The following is a 27,498-nucleotide window of genomic DNA, read 5'->3' as shown; positions in this document are numbered from 1 at the left end:
TTGACAACTATTTGCGACGTTTTTTTTTTTTTTTTAATGTATTTTGTGGGAAAGGCTTCAAACCATCCTGAAAATGTATCTACAAAGACTAGGAGATATTTAAGTCCATATTTTGCTGCTTAATTTCAGTAAAGTCCACTTCCCAGAATTGTCCTGGTCTGGTTCCTCGTAGGTGCTTTCCTGCAGGAAGTTTGGAAGGGTAAGCATTAACCAATTGACAGACCCGACAGGCTTTTGTTATCCGTTCAGATATTTCCTTTCGCTGTGAGTCGGTTAGTCGAGAACTCTGTTCTTGATCCTTCAAAAATGCCTGCAGTTTCTTTGAACCAAGGTGAGTGAGTTGATGTACATTTTAAACATAGTGTAGGGCTTTCTGAAAATGCAGGCTGGGCTCAGTGAAGTTGAGGAATTCAGAGTCAGTGTCCTTAGATGTTATCACAAGCTTGCTGGTGCTCAGGGGTCCATTGGAATTGGGCATCCTCATTTAACAGCGGGTATAAAGGAGCAGCTCAGAAGACAAACCCAGGTATCCATAACCTGCAAAAGCCAGCAGTCTCATGAAACTCTCTGAGTTGTCTCCTGTTAGATGGGGGTGGTTGTCTCCTGTTAGATGGGGATGGTATCTGCGCAATTTTTTTTTCCTGGGATCAGTGAGCCATCATTTACAGCCCCTAAGGGAATACCCCATGAAGATTACCTCTTGCTGGCAAATTTGGGCCTTTTTGGTAGAAGCTCTATTCCCGAGTTGAGCAAGCTCGGATAATAGTGCTTGGGTTGCAGACTCACAGATTTCCTTGGTGTCGGCTGCCAGTAGCAGGTCATCCACATATTGATGCAGGGTGACTTTGGGGTGCATAATTCTGAAGTTGTTGAGATCTTTGTGGAGGGCTTCATCAAAGAGAGTGGGGGAGTTTTTGAGCCCCTGTGGGAGTCTAGTCTAAGTTAGTTGACCAGACGTTCCAGTTTATGGGTCTACCCACTCAAAAGCAAACAGCAACTGACTATCTTTATGTAGGGGCAAGAAAAAGTAAGCATCTTTTAAGTCCAGAACAGTATACCATTTTCACTCAGCAACAACAAAGGATTTATTGGGGGTCCAGCATGCTGGGGCTCAGAGCTCACTTGTATAGAGCAGAGAGCCCTGAGAACAGCTTAAGCAGAGCTTATATACTTTCCTTGGAGAGGGCAGGGAGGGAAGTTTATTGATGGGTCAGGGCGAGTGGGCGGTTTGCGTGCAACCGTGTGAGGGAGTACAATCCTCAGTTTGGCATTTGGGGACAGCACATTCTGGAAACAAAATGAGCAAACAGTTCTCCAGATTTCAACAGTTTTTTGTTAAGTATACAGAAAAACAGGAAGTGACAAGTACCTATTTAATTAACCTTTCACCAAAGCGAAATGGAAAGTGAGCACGGATTACTAAAACAAACATGTCCAGGTTGCCTAATGCTCTCAAATGTCAATCTTATTGGTGACTACATATTTGTTTCTTCCAAAGATTATATATTCAACCTCAACCATGTTGAAAATGTCTAATCTTATCACTCACTTTATACTTTGCCTGATTTCCTAATGTCTCTATTGATATCTGCATTCTTACATATTTTCCCCAGTTCATCATTGTGACTGACTCTTCACATGTGCTGATATTTATGTTCACTCTCTACCTGAAACCCTATTTCTAAAGAACTTTTTGTCAAAATCCTATACTCACTCTGTTTTTTAAACCAACCGACTATCTTCCTAATCCTACCGACTATCCCTTTTGATGGGATGTTCTCTTCTACATTCAATGACCCAAGGTAAAGGTCCTATGCAATTGTTTATCGATTTATCTCGGACATCTCTGCAGAATGTGGTTCAACACTAAGTATCCCAATCAAGAGCCTAATGCCCTTCTGGGTTTCAAATCTTACCAAGATTTCTGTTTTCATACTTATTTTGAAAGTTTAATAAAATAGTGGTTGCCAAAGAAGTGACCTCATTCAGTTCCTGAAGGAATTGACCTACCTCACTTCTTTGGTGATGGAACTCTCTGAACTTGGGCTCCAGGAGGCCAGGCACACAGAGTCAGTGGGCTCACTTGTTTGGACTTACCAAGGACAGAGTCTGTCTTTCTTGGTATCTTCTGATGTGAGGATGACCAAATGTGAGGAGAGCTCTGAAGATGGGCCTTCCCTGAGAAAGCATGTACTGGTCAGCACAGGCTCCTGACAACTTCGCAGATTTGGACAAGGAGACCAGATCTGAGACAGGATAGGCCATTTCGGGGGAACATAGCATGGCCCACCAGTCAGAGGACACTCTGGATTGTAACAGACTTACTTGGGATAAGGAGGTGCCTTTTTGAGTGTGGGTGTGAGTTTATGGTTTTGTCTCATGTTCTGAGAATAGTTAGAAAAGGTGGTTTGTTTGGTTTGGAGTGAACTGTTTCTAGAAAGTCTTTTGACAAGGCGAGTGTTTCTGTGTCTGTGTATCCCACTGTGTCCGTGGTTGTAGACATTGTAAAAGAGAATGCATCAATTGATGTGTCCTGTCTAGTAGAAAGTTTCCCAGCATTCATCCTGCCCATTTTGAAATGGACTGCAGGTTGCCTTATTGATGGGCAACACCTACTATCTTCCTAAGTTACTGTTTTCTTCCTGAATTCCGGCCACTCTCCAGAATAGGCTCATATTTTTGTATCCAATATATGTACCACCTCCAATGTCTGTGACATGGCCATGTTCTGGATAGCTGAAGGGAATATCGAGCACCTCAGAAAACTAAGATATCAGTGTGATCAGGAAAGTCTCAGTGGAGAAACCCTGCTTTGGGCCTTTTGCTTACCTATTGTTCTGTTGCCCTGAATGTCAGGAAGGTCTTTGCCTCAGGCCACCCCTTGTGAACCCTGAATAAAACAGATTTCAAATGGAAATAAATGGGTATCTTCTGTGGCTCTTTGCTTAATTCTTTTGGAAATGGATGTGTCTGAATCAGCCTCTTGGCCATGTGTGAGGCTGTGGCTTATATTCTCAGCACCTGATGGATCTAAAGAAAGATTCCATGTGTGCATGCACAACCAAAATGGCCAAAATAGCCTTCCTCTGTAAAGTTCCTGATCTCTGTCAAGTTAGAATCTGGATCCTTTGGGTCAAATGACTTCTTCAAAGCCCTGCAGAGGTTAGCCCAGAGATGCTTGGGTTTCTTCATGACTTCTGTTCACATAAAAAATCTAATCCCCTTAGTCGTTAGGCCTCAAATTGGAGAAGCGGAGCAGTATTAACTGTAGGCCTATTTGATCACTCCTGGTTCACAGTAAGGGTGTTCAGGCCACCATGACTTTAGGCAAATGAGGGGCAAGGGAGCTTATTTTGGACACTGTCTTGGGCTGCGCCCGTCATGGAATCCTCCGGCCACAGGTTATGATGAGTGTCTCTATGGAAGAAGATGAGGGCCATGTGGGAGTGTTTTGGTTTTAATTGTGGTCATTTGTGTGGTTTTTGTAAGAGATGACTGGGTCTACTTGCTCTTGAACTCTGGTGTGATTCCCCTTAGAGAATGAGTTCTGGAACTGATCTCAGAGAAGTATTGCCATGAATTGTGTTGGGATTTTAGGAGGCCACACATAAGAGTCACCCTTGGATACTGAGATCTATTCCCAGTGTGGCTTTCCATAGAGCACTGGGAATCTAAGCCAGGATATCACATGATTATATTCTGAAAGACTTGGCAGCAATATTTGAGAGGCAAAACACACACGAACCTCTCATTGTAATCCTCAACGAGCCTGGCTTCATGTGACCTTTTGGCCCCTCTTCGGAAAGCCTTGCCTGTGAGAGTTCTCCAGAGCATTCATTGAAATGAACTTCCTCACAATTTAATGGTTCCTGAATGAATTGAAACCCTCAATGCCTCCAACTTCATCCTTGAAAAATGGCAAGATAATTACCATGAAATTTTTGAAATTCCCATGACCAGGTGGCACTTGAGAACCTATGGATGTCCTGTTGCTGATCAAGAGTATTCCCGACAGTGCCTTGATTGACTGGGATTCATGAAAATTGTGTAAAACAGGGATGCCAGTAAGTTGGAGCCTGGTGAGTAGTGGGCTTAAAAGAGTGGGGTGCAGGTGTGTGATAAAACATCTGTGGTGGGGTCATGTGGATTTGCCATTGGCTTCCAAATGGCTTGTGACTGACATGGTGTAGCCAAAAGACCCGTAATGTAAAGGCAACTTGTTATATGAAAAGGTTTAATGGCAATTTTTAAAATCAGGTTGCTATGGTCAAGGGAACAAACTATGTGGGATAGAAGATTTGTTGGTGTATTCTCTTGTAGATCCTGACCATCACACCTGACAGAACTCACTCTAGCACTTTGACCCATTTGAACTCCTTGTATTTCCTGAAGAAAATACCAAACTCCCAGTGGAGCAGCAAGAAACACCACAAAACGTGGAGGATGACCAAATGGCTTCACAGTCCACACGGGGAGACACTTAGCCCCTAGTGGCCACGGTTTACCTACAAAGAGAGAATTCAGCATTGCTGCATTATCTTCATTGGAAAATCAGAAACCATGTCCTCCAGGTCACATAGATGCAGACCCAACTTTGATGGTCTCACTACAAATAAAGCTAAATCTCCTGAAAACAACATATATTTCAAGGGCCCAACCTCAGAGGCAGTTTCTCAAAAAGTTTTTAGGCCAGCAGAGCTCCATGTTTGTGGAGTGTTTACCTTGTCCCTTACTTTTGGAAACTCCTCTACCACCTCCAAGGTTGTGAACTCCTGAGCATGTTCCATTCCAGATATGTATTCACATATTTTTTAACTCTTCCCCTCTAATTGTGTCTTACTTGGGGCGAAGGTAATGTCAAGGCATTTTTCTGGATGATAGTGGAAAGATTTTTGTGTAGCACATATTTGCATACACATTGGATTCATTTTTGGCTGAGATCCACACATAAGTCTCTATGGCCGCTGGCATTTTGCCAACAGTATTGATTGACAGGCGAGGCATTACTATCCACCTCTATCACTACTTTTGAGTTATCGCACTGTTTTCGAATTCTCAAAGGGATTTTCGGGGATTCCCCGAGAGTTCCCATTGGTTGGGGAAGTGCAGGAGGAGGGATTTCCGGGAGAGGTATTTCCTGCTGGGGGTTTTCCTGGACAAGCCCTTGGCATTGAGAGAATTCCCTAAGAGCGTGAGTGAGGCTTATTCTTGCAGTTCAAAAATAAAGTTTGTTCCGGCTTCAGTGGCTCGTGATTTGTGCCCAGCCAGACTGCGGCAATTGGTGGCCAATGCAAGGAACGTCTGAAGCTTCGGGGTAAGTGAAACTTCTTGCCCCTAAGGGAAGGCGAGAGAATGGGTTACCATTTTAATAAACAATGTGTTCTTGTTTTGATTTGTTTTGTGTTTGTTTCAATCTGCCTATCCCTAGAATTTTCTCAGGCAGACTGGGAAAAATGGTTAGCTCAAGGTTTGAAGTTGTTTGCCCCTGAGAAAGAGATAGAAATAGACCACAAATGCACATGTCAAGAAAATAGGATAATTGTTACAACAATTTTTGTTCCGTTTTTGTTTCATTCTGTTTCGGTTTTGTTTTGTGTTATCTTATTGGGTTGCATTATCTTTAAAACAGATTATAAATTAGTAAAAAACAAACTGAAAGAGTGTTAAGTAAATTGTTAGAGGTTCAGACGATGGAGAAAGACATTTTAAATCAAGCAAAAGAGAAGGTCTCTCAAGCTAGTCAGACAAAGGAAGAAAATTTAAAGGAAGAAAGCTTAGAGGAGAAACAGCTATTAGGCAAAAAGCTACAACAGGAGGCTGCCACTAACACTGTTCTATAACCAGAGGGCATAATTCAACCAACAGCTCCACCTATGGATATAGCAGAGTGGCCCTCAACCCCCATAGTTGATAGATGGGATCCTGAGACAGGACTCCAAAGATTAGCATGCCCTGTACTTGAGCAGGCAGGAGGGCAGCGAATTCACCATGCTTTAGATTTCAAAACAGTGAAGCAGTTAAAGGAGGCTTTAACAACCTATGGTCCTCAAGCACCCTTCACTGTAAGCATGGTCAAATCCATTGCCAATTTGGACATGACACCAGCAGATTGGGTAGTATGTGTAAATCTGTGCTAAATCACGGACAATATTTGTTATGGAAGGTTGCCCATGAGAAATTTCGCAGGGAGACAGCTAGGCAAAATGCAACAGCCGGTTACCCTCAAAGAAATCTAGAAATGTTGTTAGGAAAAAGACCTTATGAGGGTCAACGGCAACAAATTGAATATGATCCTGGTGTATACGCACAAAGGCTGTAGATGCGGTTAGGGCATGGAAAACTTTACAGGGGCATGGAGATTTACAAAGTCAGTTATGTAAGGTAATACAAAATACAAATGATCCTTACATTGAATTTGTAGATAGACTTATTCAAGCAGCTTCCATAATTTTTGGGGATTCAGAACAAGCAATGCCATTTATAAAACAACTGGCTTATGAGGAAGCAAATCGTTGCTGCAGAGGGGTAATTAGACCATGGAGACATGAAGATTTAAACACATATATTAAATTATGTAGAGACATTAATGAACAAGAACAAGTCTTGGCAGCAGTACAACAGGCTTTATACGCCAGGCCAAAAAAAAAATGCTACAATTGTGAACAAACAGGACATTTTAAAAGGAGTTGCCCCATAGGAGGAGGATTTAACAAAGCTAGGTATTAAAAGAATAGATTACTGGGTATTTGCCCACGATGCCGTAGAGGGAGACATTGGGCTAATGAATGCCATTCTCAAACCACCATAGAGGGTACTCCATAATCAAAAAATGGACAAGGACCAGGTGTTTACCCATGATATCGTGGAGAAAGTCATCGGGTTCCATTGCCAAAAAAAAGACAGGGGGGGGCAAATTCTCCATGGCCCACGAACACAAATGTACGGGGCACTGGAGGAAACCAGAAACACCATGGAGCAACCCAGCAACACCATCAGGGTAGTGCCCTGGACACATTATCCATCAGATCTCTCATCAGACGAACAAGAGGGAGCGCAGGGTTGGACATCTGCGCCTCCGCCAAAGCAGTATTAACTCCAGAGATAGGAGTTCAAATCATTTCCACAGGGGTGAAAGGTCCTCTTCCCAAAGGAACAGTAGGCTTATTATTTTGGATGCAGCTCTTCTACTCTAAAAGGACTTATGATAAGTCCTGGGGTAATTGATCCCGATTATGAAGGTGAAATAAAAATTATAACCAGTTCTCCAAACGGTATATCAGTAATTTCACCAGGAGATAGAATAGCACACTATTAATAATACCCAACCTACATGATAAATTTTTCAGTAGTAGAATAGAAAGAGGTTCCAGGGGAATAGACTCCACAGGTGTAGATTGGACTATGCTGTCTTTGAATTCAGATTCTCGCCCAATGATAAAATTAAATATTCAAGGACATGAATTTAATGGGCTACTGGATACAAGTGCAGACCTTAGCATCATATCTCGTCAAGAATGGCCAAAACATTGGCCGTTGCAACAAGCCACTAAAACGCTTCGAGGCCTAGGAGTGGAAACTAATCCCCTTAGAAGTGCAATGGTATTAGATTGGAAGGATCCTGAAGGATGTGTAGGAACTATACAGCCATATGTATTGCATCATCTTCCTATAAATTTATGGGGACAAGATGTCCTAGATTAATTAGGTTTGACATTAACAAATAACATCAATCCAAATGCGCACATTATTATGGCTAGACAATGTTTCAGGAAAGAAACAAGATTAGAAAAACAAGGTATAGCAGCACCAATTCAAATATATCAAGGAATAAATAGACAGGGACTGGGTTTTCAGAAGGGGTCACTGAGGCAATAAAAATTACTTGGAAATCAGATAGACCAGTATGGGTTCCTCAGTGGCCCCTGACTAATGAAAAGATACAAGCAGCCCATGATCTACTCAAAAAACAATTAGTGGAGGGACATATAAAACTTTGCGCATCTCCCTATAATACTCCCATTTTTGTCATTAAAAAGAAATCTGGTAAATGGAGATTATGACAAGATTTAAGAGCCATTAGGGATTTCCAGAGATTCCCCCAGAGTTCTCACTGGTTGGGGAAGTGCAGGAGGAGGGATTGCCAGGAGAAATATTTCCGGCTGGGGGTTTTCCTGGACAAGCCGCTTGGCATCGAGAGAATTCCCCAGGAGCGTGTGTGAGGTTTTTTTCTTGCAGTTCAAAAATAAAGATTGTACCTGCTTCAGTGGTTTGTGATTTGTGCCCAGCCAGACTGAGGCAATTTTCCTATTTTCCAATCAAAATACTGAAATCATGACACTAACCCATACCCTACTAGACTCTGACTACTAATCCTAATATGATGCAGGAAAATAACCCAAAGGGAATAGAAATACAAGCAGTTCAGTGGAGGCATGGTGGATATTTGGACTTGCGTTTTGCATGATAGAGGGTAGGTGTTATAAATCTAGTCAATTTTTGGTTAAATTACTTCTCCATGTGTTTTTAAAGTTAACAAATATGTGAAATCCTGTCTCCCCTTCTCTATAGCGTATTGAGCACATGTATTTTTATATGCACATATAGAATCCTACCTGGTATCACAGGTAAATTTTTGAGTGTTGTCTGACTTGGTAGATACAAATTGTGATAAGAGATAACTCCTCCTAACCGCTGTTGGAACTGAAAATTTAACCTATGGGTGAGCTTCCTAGTAGAACAACAAAATACATAAATCCGTGATCAGTAAAATAAATATTTTGGTATCTGTGGATGATATATATTTCAGGATTAATTTCAATTAGCATACGTATTGCTACATTTCATATATATATATATATTTATATATACACACTCCAGATTTTTCAAAATATGGAATACATGTGTCTTACATACACTCGCTAAATTCATTCATGTTCATGTATTTCGATTTATAATTAATTTTTCACAGGAATATTCTCAGAAATATTCATCCACCTGAAATACATATTTGTTTCCTAGTACTGACAACTAACATCAGTGAAAGGTGCATACAAATTCTAACATTTCTCGAGTAACTGACCCAGTTTAACATCAATGCAAGTAGACTCTTATGGGACATGATGTTTATTTTAACATTCATTTTTATTCAACACTGGTATATTACTATTTCTTCAGTTTATGCACATCATAGGATATATATTTCATCCACAAGTTCACAAATTTGTAGGCATTTGTTTCACTTTCTATCACTTCCTGCTTCAGAACACATGTATTGCTCCATTTTCTTGACTGGTATTTTCGTGAGACTTCTTTCCAAAAACATTATTTTCAATTCCATAATTAATTTTGTAGCAAAACTCACACACATTTCATGATAAACCATAACCCTAATATTACTATTAGATGTATAACTGGTTTGAATGAATGTATGCATATCAATATAAGATTTCCTGAATATTTTCAGATATCAATTCAAACCGTTATTTAATGTTGGAACCAGTTATAAGATTTATTGACAGTATGGTCTATTCATGCATTATCTCTATATTCATAGACACAGAGTACATCTATTTTAACCCACAATACTAATTTATACATCTTCAAAATATTGCTCCAAGAAATGGTGGAAGAAATACTCATGTCACCTGATCTACATAGACATTTATCACAGTAATATACTGGTCACAAAATGAAAAGATCACACTTAGGATTGTAACAAAGCCTAAATGGAAAGTGAACATGGATTACTAAAAACATCCATGTCCAGATTGCCTAATGCTCCCAATTGCCTATCCTGTTGGGGAATAAATATTTGTTTCTTCCTAAGGTTATTTATTCAAACTCAATCCTGTTGAAAATGTCTATGCCTATCACTCACTTTATAATTTGCCTGATTTCATAATGTCTCTATTGATATCTGCATCCCTACATATTTTCCTCAGTTCATCATTGTGACTGACTCTTCACATGTGCTGACATTTACATTCACTCTCTACCCGAAACCCTATTGCTAAAGAACTTTTGGTCCAAATCCTATACTCACTCTTCTTTCTAAACTCACCAACAAATAGTTGTACCCCGTGTCTATGAATATAGAGATATTGCATGAATAGACTATACTGTCAATAAATAATATAACTGGTTCCACTTTAAATAATAGATTGAATTGATATCTGAAAATATATAAGAAATCTTATATTGATATACAATCATTCATTCCAACCAGTTATACATCTAATGGTAATATTAAGGTTATGGTTTATCAGGAAGAGTGTGTGAGTTTTGCTTCAAAAGTGATTATGAAAAACGAAGATAATGTGTTTGGAAAGAAGTCTCATGAAAAGACCAGTCAAGAAACATGGAGGAATATATGTGTTCTGAAGTAGAAAGTGATTGAAAGTGAAACAAATGCCCATAAATTTGCGAAATTGGGCCTTTTTGGCAGGAGTTCTATACCCGAGTTGAGCAAGCTCGGATAATAGTGCTTGGGTCCCAAATTCACAGTTTTCCTTGGTGTTGGCTGGAAGTAGCAAGTCATCCACATATTGAAGCAGGGTGACGTCAAGGTGCATAGTTCTGAAGTTGTTGAGATCTCTGTGGAGGTCTTCATCAAAGAGAGTGGGGGAGTTTTTGAATCCCTGTGGGAGTCTAGTCCAAGTTAATTGACCAGACGTCCCAGTTTCTGGGTCTACCCACTGGAAAGCAAATAGCAACTGACTATTTTTATGCAGAGGCAAGCAAAAAAAAAGCATCTTTTAAGTCCAGAACAGTATACCATTTCCACTCATGGTTCAGAGTGCTAAGCAGATTGTACAGATTATATACTGTGGGGTAAATGTCCTGCACTCTGTTGTTGATCTCTCTTAGGTCTTGAATGTAGCGATAGTCCCCGGTTCCAGGATTTTTTTACTGGTAGCAGGGGAGTGTTCCAGTTCGAATGACAGGGCCTTAGAACCCCTAAGGCCAGATATTTCTGAATATGGGGCCTTATCCCATCTTTAGCTTTTTTGCTCAGAGGATATTTTTTGACATTGATTGGGAGGGCTAAAGTTTTTAACTCCACTGTTATTGGAGGTTGTTTCACGGCTAGGCATAACCCAGAAGTTTTTTTCCTAGGCATGTGCGTAATCTGTTATCAATTTCTGGGGTAGCTTGCCTGTTTGATCAGTCTTGGAGGGTGTGACGAGTTGATGTTCATCTTCTACTGACATAGTTAAAGCCGTGACTATAGGAATTTTTACTGAAGGACTTAGAAATTTCACCTGGGGGCCTTCAGGGTTAAAAGTTATTCTGGCCTGGAGCTTGTTGAGCAGATCTGTGCCCATCAATGGGGCCGGGAATTCTGGGATTACTAGGAACGAGAGATGGATTTTTCCTTTCCCCAGGTTCATGTTCCTCTTAGTTGTCTAAGCCCCATGTTTACTGCCATTAGCCCCTTGAACTAGAGTCCTTTTTATTTGATAGATGGCCCAATGGGGCCTTAAGGACTGAGTATACTGCCCCTGTATCCACTTCAAAGTTTACTCCCCCCTGGCGAGTTCTTTGAGTTCTTTTGGCCCGGTCAACTACCTCCAGGGAATGAGGGGCTGTATGTGCTGCGGGGTAGTTATCCGGAGGGCGCTGGGCTGGCCTAGAGTCCTCCAATGGTGGAGAGTCTGAGTCAGAAGCAGGGGAATAACTTAGAGGGTGTTGGGGGTTGGAGGACAAGGGCAGGGCATAAGGAGGGGGCGGAGAGTCCAGGAGAGTCTTGAGACTCAGGAAGAACCGAGGGTTGAGGAGGAGGAGCAGAGGGTTTGAGAGATAGAATAGTGGGAGAAGCAGTAGAGGCGGGGGCAGGGACAAGGAAAGGCTTCACCCATGAAAGAGGAGATTTGCAGAGGTCCTGCAAAGTAAAGATATATTGCTGTTGATCTGGATGGCTATGTGACCCCGGCTGAAAGACAATATCTCTGAGTTTTCGAATTAGTGGGAAGTAGAAAGATCCTTCTGGGGGCCATCCGACTCCAAAGGTGGTTCATTCTGAGACACATAGAGTCTGCCATGTCTGGCGTTTTACTGAAAAAGAAAGATTCTGATCCCTTAAGCAGACTTTGGTCCAGTGATCAAGGGTCAGGGACAGAGGCGTTGAAGTGCTCTGTCCCATATGAAAGATACACAAAAAGTGAAAGCCATGACACACGACACAGACAAGACAAGACAATAAAGGCAGGCAATGGATGTCCAATACTGAGACCAGGACTGAGAAGCCGGGAAAACCTGATGGGCTGGCAATACTGAATCCGAAACAAAATATCACTGAGTCAAGGAGACTATTGTTACTCAATTTCCCGAGTGCTCTGGGGCATCCCCCAGAGACATGGCCTGTGGCTCTGTGACACTTTTGTCAGCCACCGTGGGAGAGAGCTCATGCTCATCACCAATAGCCAATTTGGCCATCCCTAACCTGAAACCTGAAACCAGAAAGAAGCGCCTTACTTACCCTGAGAGGAGCTCATTGGGGTTCTTTCGTCCAATGCTGCTGGAACTCGCTGGGGCCCTCAGATGTAAAGGTTGGGCAAGCATTGGAGGAAGTGACCACCAAAAGACTGTCTCATACAACAGCAAAGCGTCCAGAATTCTGGGGCTCAGAGATCACTTGAATAGAGCAGAGAGCCTTGAGAACAGCTTAAGCAGAGCTTATATTCTTTCCTTGGAGAGGGCAAGGAGGGAAGTTTATTGATGGGTCAGGGCGAGTGGGCGGTTTGCGTGTAAATGGGTGAGGAAGTACATTCTGCAGTTTGGCAGTTGGGGACAGCACATTCTGGGAACAAGATTATCAAAAAGTTTTCAAGATTTCAACAGTGTTTTCTTAAGCATAGAGAAAAACAGAAAGTGACAAGTACCTACTTTATTTAATTTCAACAAAGCCTAAATGGAATGTGAGCATGGATTACTAAAAACATTCATGTCCAGGTTGCCTAATGCTCTCAAATGTCAATTCTATTGGTGACTACATATTTGTTTCTTTCTAAGATTATTTATTCAACCTCAACCCTGTTGAAAATGCCTAATCCTATGACTCACTTAATACTTTGCCTGATTTCCTAATGTCTCTATTGATATCTCCTTTCCTACATATTTTTCCCAGTTCATTATTGTGACTGACACTTAACATGCACTGACATTAACATTCACTCTCTAACCGAAACCCTATTGGTAAAGAACTTTGGTCCAAATTTTATACTTACCCTTCTTTCTAAGCCTATTGACTATCTTCCTAATCCTAACGACTATTCCTTTTTGACTGGAGGTTCTCTTCTACATTCAATCATCCAAGGTAAACGTCCAATGCCATTGTATATCGATTTATCTGAGACATCTGTGCAGAAAGTATTTCAATGCTAAGTATTTCAATCAAGGTCCAATGCCCTTCTGGGCTTCAAATCTTACCTAGATTTCTGTTTCCGTACTTATATCTCACGTCTATATTCTTATAAATATCACAGATTCCCAATACCATTATTCATCCCGCAGAATGATTCCTAACCCAAATCAAATCTGTTATTAAGCCTAACCACACAGTGTTCCCTCAATCTAACTTTTAGAGACGAGAAGGGACAGAGCTGGCCTTAAAATACAGGAATGTAGGGGATCTTCCACCTGCTGAGAACCTCAAAGGTCCATGTGGAAATGATCCCTGAAGAAGATGTAGGCAGCTATGAAGGACCTGAGAGAGCAACAGTCAACATCCATGGCCAAAAAACCTGGTCAGGATGAAGGGATGTGTTTGAATCAGCCTCTCTCTTCTTAATGTACAAAAGATGGACCAAACCAGGCCTTTGTGGAGCGCTGTTCCTTGGTGCCTTTGATTGATATATCATTCTAACTTGTGAAAGTGTGACAGGAAGTAGGGGCAGCCTCCATCTCATGGAACCCTTGGAAGCAACTGTTAGAACAAAGTGTTTGCCAAGGCAGTGACCTCATTCTGTTCCTGAAGGAAGTAACCTACCTCACTTCCTTGCTGATGGAACTCTTTAAACTTGGGATCCAGGAAGCCAGGCACCCAGAGCCAATTCCAGTCCCAGTCCCAGTGGGCTCTCTTGTTTGGTGTTACTAAGGACAGAGTCAGTCTTCCTTGGTACCTACTGATATGAGGATGGCCACATGCCAGGGACCTTTCCTGAGAAAGTAGGTAGTGGCTCAACACAGGCTCCTGACAACATCACAGAGTTGGCCAAGAAGACCACATCTGAGAATGGATAGGCCATTTCGGGGGAACATAGTATGACCCACCCCGTTGGAGGACACTCCGGATACATACAGACCTACTTGGGGGAAGGACGTGCCTTTGTGGGTGTGGGTGTGAGTTTGTGGTTTTGTCTCATGTTCTTTGAATAGGTAGGAAAGCCAGTTTGTTTGGTTTGGAGTGAACTTTTTCTAGTAAATTGTTTGACAAGGCGAGTGTTTCTATGTCTGTGTCTCCCACTGTGTCCGTGGTTGTAGACATTAGAAAAGAGAATGCATCAATGGATGTTTCCTGTCTTGTAGAAAGCTTCCCAGCATTCATCCTGCCCAATTTATGCATGGACTGTGACTTGCCTTATGGTTGGGCAACACCTACTATCTTACTACGTTTCTGTTTTCTTCATCCTGTGTGAGGCTGTGGCTTAGATTCTCAGCACCTGTTGTATCTAAAGAAAGATTCCATGTGTGCTACAAAAACAAAATGATCAAAAGTGCAGTCATTGTGTATGAAGTCTCTCGCCATCTTCTTTAAGGTTCCTAACCTCCATCAAGTGAGAATAGGGATCCTTTGGGACAAATGAGTTCTTTAAATGTCTGCAAAGGCTAGACCATAGATGCTTGGGTTTTCTCATGACTCCTATTCTTATAAAGAATCTATACCTTGCAGTCAGTAGGCCTCAAAATGGAGAAGTGGTGCAGTAATAAGGTCAGGCCTATTTGATCACTCCTGGTTCACAGGAAGGGTTTTCAGGCCACACTGACTTTAGGCAAAATAGGGGCAAGGGAGCATATTTAGGACACTGTCTTGTACTGCACCCCTTATGGAAACCTCCAGCCAGAGGATTTGATGACTGTCTACATGGAAGAAGATGAGGGCTATGTGGAAGTGTTTTGGTTTTAATTGTTGTGATTTGTGTGGTGGTTGGAAGACATAACTGTGTCCACCATGGCTTGAACTCTGGTGTGATTCCCCTTAGAGACTGCGTTCTGGACCTTACCTCAGAGAAGAATTGCCATGAATTGTGTTGGGATTTCAGGAGGCCACGCATAAGAGTCCCCATTGGAAACTGAGATCTCGGCCCAGGTTGGCTCTCCACAGAACACTGGGAATCTCAGCTAGGATATCACATGATTTTATTCTGAAAGACTTGGCAACCATAGTTGAGATTCAAAACACACATGGACCTAGCATTGTAGACCTCAATGGGCCTGGCTTCATGTGACCTTTTCGCCACTCCTTGGGAAGCCTTGCCTGTGAGAGTTCTCCTGAGCTTTCATTGAAATGAACTTCCTCACCATTTAATGTTTTCTGAATGAATTGAAATCCACAGTGTCTCCAATTTCATCCTTGAAAAATGGCTAGATAAATACCTTGAAATTGTCGAAATTCTTATGACCAGGTGGCACTGGAGAACATTTGGATGTCCAGTTGCTGATCGTGAGTGTGCAAGACAGTGCCTTGATTGACTGGGTTTCATGAAAATGGTGTAGAAGAAAGATTCCTGTATGTTGGAGCCTGCTGAGTAGTGACCCAGAGCCTAGAGAAGTGGTGTGCATGTGTGTGAGAAAACATCTCTGGTGGGGCCATGTGGATCTGCCATTGACTTCCAAATGGCTTGTGGCTGACTTGGTGCAGCCAGTAATCCCTTATATGTCTGACCTCTTCATATAAAGGCATCTTGTTATATGGAAATGCTTCAGGGCAGTGTTCAGAATCAGGTTGCAATAGTCAAGGGGGCAAGCTATGTGGGATATAAGCCTGGTTGGTGAATTCTCCTGGAGAACCTGACCCACCACACGTGCGAGAAATCCCTCCAGCACTGAGTCCCTGTTGATCTCTTTGTATTTCATGAAGCAAATACTAAACTCCCAGTGCAGCAACAAGAAACACGATGAAATGTGGAAGATAAGCAAATGGCTTCACATACCACATGGGGAGACACTTAGCCTTCAGTGACAACAGTTTCCCTACAAAGAGAGAATTCAGCACTGCTGCCTCATGTTCATTGGAAAATAAGAAACCATGTCCTCCAGGTCACATAAATGCAGAACCAGCTTTGATGGTCTCACTAAAAAGAATCTAAAGTTCCTGACAACAACATATATTTTAAGTGCCCAAGGTCAGGGGCAGTTTCTCAAGAAGTTTTAGGCTGGCAGAGCTCCATTTTTGTGGAGTGTTTACCTGTTAGACCAGGACACGAGAAAAGACCACTGACTACAATTAAAATAAAATAAAAGCAAGCTTATTATTTCCATTGGCCAGGCTGCCTCTCCCTCTCAAAATGGCGGAAACAAGACAGCAACCCCACCTTTCCTACAGCCCAGCTTTATAGTCCAGTAAGTTACACAAAAGGGGGGTTACAGATAACAGAACTCAGAGAAGCATCACACTAATGCTAGTTTAATTTTTTTTTTTTTTTTTGCTGGCCCCATCATCAGAATTTATGAGGACCATTAGAGCCTCACGAGGGTCATTGTCTGGCCAGAGAAGGCCAATATTTATGAGTTGTCATTAAATTTTCAGAGAAGGCTGCTATCTGGGCAGAGAGCCAGGCATGGGTGAGTTCAAGGCATGGGCAGGCATTCCAAGCAGGTTCAGAATTTGCAGTAGTTTATACTAAAGCAAAATTATCTTTTCATGGTTTTGTGGCAAGATGGCTCCCAATTTTAATAAATGATCAGGTTGGGTTTATCATCCCCCCCCTTTTTTTAAAGAAGTTTTTATTTTATTTTATTTTATTATTGTTGGTTGCTCAAAACATTACATAGTTCTTGATATATCATATTTTACACATTGATTCAAGTGGGTTATGAACTCCCATTTTTACCCCGTATACAGATTCAGAATCACATCAGTTACACTTCCATTGATTTATATATTGCCATACTAGCGTCTGCTGTATTCTGCTTCCTTTCCTATCCTTTACTATCCCCCCTCCCCTCCCCTCACCAACCTCTTCTCTCTCTACCCCCTCTACTTCAGATCATATCTTCCCCTTGTATTATTTTCCCCTTTCCCCTCCCTTCCTCTTGTATGTAATTTTGTATAACCCTGAGGGTCTCCTTCCATTTCCATGCAATTTCCCTTCTCCCTCCTTTTCCCTCCAACCTCTCATCCCTGTTTAATGTTAATCTTCTTCTCATGCTCTTTGGCCCTACTCTGTTCTTAGTTACTGTCCTTATATCAAAGAAGATATTTGGCATTTGTTTTTTAGGGATTGGCTGGCTTCACATAGCATTATCTGCTCCAATGCCATCCATTTACCTCCAAATTCTATGATTCTTTCATTTTTTAATGCAGAGTAATACTCCATTGTGTATAAATGCCACATTTTTTTTATCCATTCGTCTATTGAAGGGCATATAGGTTGGTTCAACAGTCTTGCTATTGTGAATTGTGCTGCTTTGAACATCGATGTAGCAGTGTCCTTGTAGTGTCCTTGTAGCATGCTCTTTTTAGGTCTTTAGGGAATAGACTGAGACAGGGAATAGCTGGGTCAAATGGTGGTCAGATTCCCAACTTTCCAAGAAATCTCCATACTGCTGTCCAAATTGGCTGCACCAATTTGCAGTCCCAACAGCAATGTACAAGTGTACATATCCACAAAAGCCCAGGGACAGAAATTTTATCACAAACCTGCACACCACTGCTCTAGGCCCACTACTCAGGCTCCAACTTACTGGCATCTCTGTTCTACACCATTTTCATGAATCCCAGTCAATCAAGGCAATGTCTGGTATACTCATGATCAGCAACAGGACAACCAAAGGTTCTCCAGTGCAACCTGGTCATGAGAATTTCAAACATTTCATGGTATTTATCTAGCCATTTTTCAAGTATGAAGTTGGAGGCACTGTGGGCTTCAGTTCATTCAGGAACCATTAAATGGTGAGGAAGCTCATTTCAATGAACGCTCTGGAGAACGCTCACAGGCAAGGCTTCCCAAAGAGTGGCAAAAAGGTCACATGAAACGAGGCCCATTGAGGTCTACAATGTGAGGTCCAAGTGTGTTTAGTCTCTCAACTATTTCTGTCAAATTTTTCAAAATAAAATCATGTGATATGCTGGCAGATATTGCCAGTGCTCTGTGGAAAGCAAACCTGGGCATAGATCTCAGATTCCAAGGGCGACACTCATGCCTGGCCTCCTAATATCCCAACACAATTCATGGCCGTGCTTCTCTGAGGTCAGTTCCAGAATGCAGTCTCTAAGGGAATCACACCAGATTTCAAACCCAGGTGGACCCAGTCATTTCTTCCAACCGCCACAATAATGACCACAATTAAAACTAAAACACTCCCACATGACCCTCATCTTCTTGCATATATACACTTATCATTACCTCTGGCTGGAGGTTTCTGTGAGGGGCGCAGCTCAAGACAGTGTCCAAAATAAGCTCCCTTGCCCCTCATTTGCCTAAAGTAAGGGTGGCCTGGACACCCTTCCTGTGAAAAAGGAGTGATCAAATAGGCCTGCCATTAATACTGCTCTGCTTCTACAATTTGGGGCCTACTGACTATCGGGTATATATTCTTAATGTGATTTGGAGTCATGAGAAATCTCAAGCACCTCTACAGGGCTTTGAAGATCTCATTTGACCCAAAGGATCCCTATTCTCACTTGATGGAGGTCAGAGGACGGCGAGAGACTTCATCCAAAATGAGTGCTCTTTTGGCAATTTTGGTTTTAGATGCACACATGGGATCTTTTCTAGATCCATCAGGTGCTGAGAATCTAAGCCACATCCTCAAACAGGGCCAGAGACTGATTGAGACACATCTCTTTCCAATGCAATTAAGCAATTAGCAACAGGTGATGCCCATTCATTTGCATTTGAAAGCTGATTTCTTCAGGCATCACAAAGGGGTGGCCTGAGGCCAAGACATTCCTGACATTTGGGCAACAGAATAATAGGTAAGAAAAAGGCCCAAAGCAGGGTTTCTCCACTGAGATTTTATTTGTGACACTGTTATCTGAGTATTGTGAGATGTTCGCCATTCCCTTCAGCTATCCAGTACATGGCCATGTCACAGAGCTTGGATGTGGTACATATCATGGACACAAAACCATGAGCCTATTCTGGAGATTGGCCAGAATTCAGGATGACAACGGGAACTTAGGAAGATAGCAGGTGTTGCCTGTCAATAAGGCAAGCCACAGTCCATTCATAAATTGGGCAGGATAAATGATGGGAAGCTTTCTACTAGACAGGACACATCCAATGATGCATTCTCTATTCTAATGTCTAAAACAACGGACATAGTGGGAAACACACACAGAAAAACTCGCCTTGTCAAACAACTTACTAGAAACAGTTCACTCCAAACCAAACAAACTTCCTTTCCTACCTATTCTCAGAACTTGAGACAAAACCACAAAAACACACCCAAACCCACAAAGGCACCTCCTTCCCCCAAGTAGGTCTGTGACTATCCGGAGTGTCCTCTGACTTGTGCGCCATATTATGTTCCCACAACATGGCCTGTCCTGTCTCAGATCTGGTCTCCTTGGCCAACTCTCTGAAGTTCTCAGGAGCCAGTGGTGAGCCACTACCTGCTTTCTCAGGAATGGCCTCTCTTCAGAGCTTTCCTGGCATTTGGCCATCCTCACATAAGTAGGTACCAAGAAAGACTGACACTGTCCTTGGTATTTCCAAACAAGTAAGATCACTGGGTTGGGACTGGGACTGCCTTTGGGTGCCTGGCTTCCTGGATTCCAAGTTCAGAGTGTTCCATCACCAAGGAAGTGAGGTAGGTCACTTCCTTCAGGAACTGAATGAGGTCACTGCCTTGGCAACCACTTTGTCCTAACAGTTGCTTCCAAGGGTGTCATTAGATGGAGGCTGCCACCTACTTTCTGTGACACTTTCACAAGTTAGAATGGTATATCAACCTTAGGAACCCTGGAACAGCTCTCCACACAGGTCGGGTTTGGTACATCTTCTCTACAATAAGAAGAGAGATGCTGATTCAGAAACAACCCTTCATCCTGACAGGGTTGTGTGATATTGAAGATGACTTTTGCTCTCTCAGGTCCTTCATTGCTGCATACATCTACTCCAGATATTATTTCTGCTCAAACTTTTGAGGTTCTGAGCAGGTGCAAGATCCCCTACTTTCCTGTATTATAAGACTAACTCTGTCCCTGTGCTTCAGTAAAGTTAGATTGAGGGAGCAGTGTAGGGTTAGAGTTAATAACATGTTCGATTTGGGTTAGGAATCATTCTGCTGGATGAATAATAGTATTTGGAACCTGCGATATTTATCAAAATATATAGGTGAAATATATGTATGAAAACATAAATCTATTTAAGATTTGAAGCCAAGAAGGGCGTTGGGCCCTTGATTGTGATACTTAGCATTGAATTATGTTCCTCACAGATGTCTCAGATAAATCGATATACAATGACATAGGACCTTGTACCTTGGTTGATTGAATGTAGAAGATAACAGCCAGTCAAAAAGGATAGTCTATAGGATTAGGATGATAGTCAGTAGGATTAGGAGGAATAGTGAGTTTAGGATTTGGACCAAAAGTTCTTTATCAATAGGGTTTCAAGTAGAGAATAAAGGAAAATCTCAACACATGTGAAGAGTCAGTCACAATTATGAACTGGGAAAAATATATAGGAAAGCAGATATCAATAGCGACATTACAAAATCAGGCAAAGGATAAAGTGAGAGATATGACTATTCATTTTCAACCAGGTTCAGGTTCAATATATAATCTTAGGAAGAAACAAATATGTAGTCACCAATAGCATTGACATTTGAAAGCACTAGGCAATCTGGAAATGGATGTTTTTATCAATCCATATTCACTTTCCATTTAGGCTTTGGTACAATCATAAGTGTGAACTTTGCATTTTGTGTCCACAATATTACTGTGATGAAATATATATGTAGATCAGGAGACATGAGTATTTCTTCCAACACTTCTGGGAGCAATATTTTGAAGATGTCTAAATTAGTATGGGGGGTACAAATAGGTGTACCCTGTGTCTATGAATATAGAGATAATGCATGAATAGATCATACTGTAAATAAATAATATAACTGGTTCCAACTTTAAATAATGGTTTGAATTGATATCTAAAAATATACAGGAAAACTTATATTGATATACATGCATTCATTCCAACCAGTTATACATCTAATGGTAATATTTGGGTTATGGTTTATCATGAAGAGTGTGTGAGTTTTGCTTCAATACCGATTATGGAAATCAAAATAAGGTGTTTGAAACGAAATCTCATGAAAAGACCAGCCAAGAGTCAGGGAGGAATACATGTGTTCTGAAGCAGGAAGTGATTGAAAGTGAAACAGATGCCTATAAATTTGTGAACTTGTGAATGAAATATATATCCACTCATGTGCAATCCTGAAGAAATAGTAATGTACCAGTGTTGAATAAAAATGAACATAAAAATACACATCATGTCCCATAGGAATCTAATTGCATTGATGTTAAACTGGGTCAGGTACTGTAGAATTATTAGAATTTGTATGCACCATTCACTGAAGTTAGTTTTCAGTACTAGGAAGATAATATGAAATTCAGGTGGATGAATATTTCTGAGAATAATCTTGTGAAAAGTTGATAATAAATCCACATACATGAATATGAATGAATTTAGGGAGCGTATAGAAGACACACATATATAATATTTTGAGAAATATGGAGATATATATATATACACCACAAACACAGGCATTGAAAAGTAGCAATATATGTGCCAAACGAAATTCATCATGAAATATATATCATCCACCGACAGAAAAATATTTATTTTACTAAACATGGATTTGAATAATACTGTTTTACTAGGAAGTTCAAACATAGGTTGAATTTTCAGTTCCAACAGCGTTTAGGAGGAGTTTTCTCTTCTCACAATTTGTATCTGCCAAGTCAGCCATCTCACAATAGTATACGTGTGATACCAGGTAGGATTCTATATGTGCACATAAAAATACATGTGCTGAATAGGCTACAGAGAAAGGGAGACAGGAATTCACATATTTGTTAACTTTAAAAACACATGGAGATCTATTTCAATTAAAAATTAATTACATTTATAACACCTACCCTTTATCATGCAAAAGGCAATTTTAACTATACACCATGCCTCTTCTGAACTGCTTGTTTTTCTATTCAGTTTGGTTTATTTTTCTCCATCATATTAGGATTAGTAGTCAGTGTCTAGTAGGTTTTGGGTTAGTGTCAGAAATTCAGTATTTCTAATGGAAAATAAAAAAAATGTATCCAATATATATTGAAATATCTTCTATACAAAAATCTTCCCAGTCTCATCCAGAGCCATGCATTGACATTACCTTTACCCCAAGAAAGACACAATTAGAGGAGAAGAGATAGAAAATCTGTGAATACATATCTGGAATGGAATATGCTCAGGAGTTCACAACCTTGGAGTTGGTAGAGGAGTTTCCAAAAGTAAGGGACAGGGTAAACACTCCACAAACAAGGAACTCTGCTGGCCTAAAGACTTCTGGAGAAACTGCCTCTGAGGTTGGGCACTTGAAATATATGCTGTTGTCAGGAGCTTTAGCTTCCTTTGTAGTGAGACCATCAAAGCTAGGTCTGCATCTACGTGACCTGGAGGACATGGTTTCTTATTTACCAATGAACATGAAGCAGCAGTGTTGAATTCTCTCTTTGTTGGTAAACTGTGGCCGCTGGGACCTAAGTGTCTCCCCATTTGGACTGTGAAGCCATTTGGTCATCCTCTACTTTTCGTGGTGTTTCTTGATGCTGCAATGGGAGTTTGGAATTTGCTTCATGAAATAAAAGGAGTTGAACTGGTACAAATGCTGGAGGGAGTTCTGTCACGTGTTGTGGGTCAGGGTCTGCAGGACAATGCAGCAACCAGGCTTATATCCCACATAGCTTGCCCCCTTGACCATAGCAAACTGATTCTGAACATTGCCCTGAAACCTCTCCATATAACAAGATGCCTTTTCATACAAGGGTCTGCTGGCTGTACCATGTCAGTCACAAGCAATTTGGAAGGCAATGGCAGATTCACATGGCCATAACACAGATATTTTATCACACACCTGCACACCACTGCTCTAGGCCCACTACTTTGGAGGCTCCAACTTACTGGCATCTCTGTTCTGCATAATTTTCATCAAACCCAGTCAATCAATGCACTGTATGGTATACTCATGATCAGTAACAGGACATCCAAAGTTTCTCCAGTGCCAACTGGTCATGGGAATTTAAAAAAAATTATGATATTTATCTATCCAGTTTTCAAGGTTGAAGTTGGAGGCACTGTGGGTTTCAATTCATTCAGGAACCATTAAATGCTTAGTAAGCTCATTTCAATGACAAATCTGGAGAACTCTCACAGGCAAGGCTTCCCAAAGAGTGGCCAAAAGGTCACAAGAAGCCAGGCCCATTGAGTTCTACAATGTGAGGTCTATGTGTGTTTTGACTCTAAACTACAGCTGCCAAGTCTTTCAGAATAAAATCATGTGATATGCTGGCTGAGATTCCCAGTGCTCTGTGGAAAGACACCCTGGGCCTATATCTCAGTTTCCAAGGGTGACTCTCATGCGTGGTCTCCTAAAATCCCAATAAAATGCATGGCAATACTTCTCTGAGGTCAGTTCCAGAACTCAGTCTCCAAGGGGAATCACACCAGAGTTCAAGCCCATGTTGACCAACTCATCTCTTCCAACCCCCCACACAAATGACCACAATTAAAAGCAAAACACTCCAACATGACCCACATATTATTCCATATAGACACTCATCTTAATCTCTGGCTGGAGTTTTCCATGAAGGACACAGCCCAAGACAGTGTCCAAAATAAGCTCCCTTGCCCCTCATTTGCCTAAAGTGCTCCCTTGCCCCTCATTTGCCTAAAGTCAGGGTGCCCTGGACATCCTTCCTGTAAACCAGGAGTGATCAAAAAGACCTGCCATTGATACTGTTCCAATTCTCCAAATTGAGGACTACTGACTATGGGGTTTAGGTTCTTTATGTGAATTGGAGTTATGAGAAAACCCAAGCACTTCTGGGTTAGCCTCTGCAGGGATTTGAAGAACTAATTTGACACAAAAGATCCCTATTCTCACTTGATGGAGGTCAGGAACCTTACAAAGGAAAGCGAGAGACTTCATCCACAATGAGTGCTCTTTTGACCATTTTGGTTTTGGATGCAAACATGAGATCTTTCTTTAGTTCCATCAGGTGCTGAGAATCTAAGCCGCAGCCTCACACACCGCCAAGAGGCTGATTCAGACACATCTCTTTCCAAAGCAATTAAGCAAAGTGCCACAGGTGAGGCCCAATCATTTCCATTTGAAAACTGTTTTCTTCAGGCTTCACAAAGGTGTGGCCTGAGGCAAAGACCTTCCTGACATACATGGGAACAGAACAAAAGGTAAGCAAAAGGCTCAAAGCAGGGGTTCTCCACTGAGACTTACTGGTCACACTGATTTCTGAGTTTTCTGAGATGCTCGCCATTCCTTCAGCTATCCAGTACATGGCCATGTCACAGAGCTTGGAGGTGGTACATATCTTGGACACAAAACCATGAGCCTATTCTGGAGAGTGTCCAGAATTCAGGAAGAAAACAGCAACTTAGGAATGTAGCAGGTGTTGCCCATCGATAAGGCAAGCTGCATTGCATTCATAAATTGTGCAGGATGAATGCTGGGACGCTTTCTACTAGATAGGACACATCCATTGATGCATTCTCTTTTCTAATGTCTACAACCATGGACACATTGGGATAAACAGACATAGAAACAGTCGCCTTGTCAAATCACTTATTAGAAACAGTTCACTCCAAACCACACAAACCACCTTTCATACCTATGCTCAGAACATGAGACAAAACCACAAACACCCACACCCACAAAGGCACCTCCTTTCCCAAGTAGGTGTCTGACTATCGGGTGTGTCCTCTGACTGGTGGGCCATGCAATGTTCCCCCAAAATGGCCTGTCCTGCTCAGATCTGGTTCCCTTGGCCAACTCTGTGAAGTTGTCAGGAGCCAGCGGTGAGCCAATACCTGCTTTCTCAGGAAAGGCCACTCTTCAGAGCTTTCCTGGCATTTGGCCATGCACACATCAGTAGGTAATAAGAAAGACTTACTCTGCCCTTGTTAAATCCAAAGAAGTGAGACCACTGGGACTGGGAATGGGACTGGATTTGGGTGCCTGGCTTCCTGGATCCGAAGTTCAGAGATTTCCATCACCAAGGATGTGAGGTGAGGTCACTTCCATCATGAACTGAATGAGGTCACTGCCTTGGCAACCATGTTGTCCTAACAGTTGCTTCCAAGGGTAACATGAAATGGAGGCTACCCCTATTCCTATGACACTTTCACAAGTTACAATGGTATATCAACCATAGGCAACCGGGAACAGCTCTCCACACAGGCCTGGTTTTGTCCTTCTTCTCTACATTAAGAAGAGAGTGGCTGATTCAGACACATCCCTTCATCCTGACCAGATTGTTTGCAATGAAAGATGACTTTTGCTCTCTCAGTTCCTTCATAGTTACCTACAAGTTCTCCAGGGATCATTTTTGCATGGACCTTTGAGTTTCTCGGCAGTTAGAACATCCTCTACATTCCTGTATTGTAAGACCAACTCTGTCCCTGCTCTTCTGCAAAGTTAGATTGAGGGAAAAGTGTATGGTTACCGTTTATAACAGGTTCGATTTGGATTAGGAATCATTCTGCTGGATGCATAATGGTATTGGGAAGTTGCGATATTTACAAAAATATATAGGTGAAATATAAGTATGAAAACAGAAATCTCGGTAAGATTTGAAGCCCCGAAGGGCATTGTGCCCTTGATTGCGATACTTAGCTTTGTTATATTTTCTGCACAGATGTCTCAGATAAATCGATATACATTTGCATAGGACCTTCTACCTTGCATGATTGATTGTCAAAGAGAACTTCCAGTCAAAAAGGGATAGTCTGTAGGATTAGGAATATAGTCGGTAGGTTTAGAAAGGTGAGTGAGTATAGTATTTATACCAAAAGTTATTTAGCTATAGGGTTTCTTGTATAGCGTGAATGTAAATGTCTGCACATATGAAGAGTCACTCACAATGATGACCTGGGTAAAATATGTAGGAAAACAGATATCAATAGAGACATTAGGAAATCTGGCAAAGTATATTCGGTAGTGAAAATTTAATAAAATAGGTACTTGTCACTTCCTGTTTTCCTGTATGCTTAATAAAACACTGTTGAAATCTTGAGAACTGTTTTCTAATCTTGTTCCCAGAATATGCTGACCCCAACTGCCAAACTGCAGAATATACTCCCTCACTCGTTTGCACGCAAACAGCTCACTCGCCTGGACCCATCAAAAAACTTCCCTCCCTGCCCTCTCCAAGGAAAGTATATAAGCTCTGCTTAAGCTGTTCTCAGGGCTCTCTGCTCTATTCAAGTGAGCTCTGAGCCCCAGCATGCTGGACCCCCAATAAACCCTTTGCTTTTGCATGAGACAGTCTCGTGGTGTTCTATTCCCCCAACGCTCCCCCGACCTTTACATATGGATGTTCCACCGAGATCCGGCAGTGGCGGACAAGAGACTCCAACAGGCTCCTTTCGGGGTATGTAAGGTGCCTCTTTTTGGTTTCAGGTTTCAGGTAAGGGCTTGGCAAATTGGCTGTTGATGAAGAGTGTGAGCTCTCTCCGATGGTGGCTAACACACGTGTCACAGAGCCACAGGCCACGTCCCTGGGGGACGCTCCAGAGGATTCTGGAAATCGAGTAACAATAATCTCCTTGACTCAGTGATATTTTGTTTCAGATTCGGTATTGCCAGCCCATCGGGTTTTGTGGCTACTCAGTCCTGGTCTCAGTGTTGGACGTCGATTGCCTGTCTTTATTTTCTTGTCTTGTCTGTGTCATGTGTCGTTGCTTTTACTGTTTGTGTATCTTTCATTATGGGACAGAGCACTTCAATGCCTCTGTCCCTGACCCTTGATCACTGGACCAAAGTACACTTAAGGGCTCAGAATCTTTTTCTTTTCAGTAAAACCCTGGACCTAACAGACTCTCTGTGCTTCAGAATGGACCACCTTTGGATTCACATGGCCCCTAGAAGGATCTTTCTACTTCCAACTAATTTAAAAAGTCAGAGATATTGTCTTTCAGCCAGGGAAACATACCCATCCAGATCAACAGCCATATATCTTAACTTGGAAGGACCTCTGCAAATCTCTTCCTCCATGGGTGAAGCCTTTCCTTGTCCCTGCCCCCGCTCCAACTCCTTCCC

This window comes from Callospermophilus lateralis, unplaced genomic scaffold (genome assembly GCF_048772815.1).
Source record: "Callospermophilus lateralis isolate mCalLat2 unplaced genomic scaffold, mCalLat2.hap1 Scaffold_60, whole genome shotgun sequence".
Taxonomy (NCBI): domain Eukaryota; kingdom Metazoa; phylum Chordata; class Mammalia; order Rodentia; family Sciuridae; genus Callospermophilus; species Callospermophilus lateralis.
Note: the sequence above shows the minus strand (reverse complement) of the source record.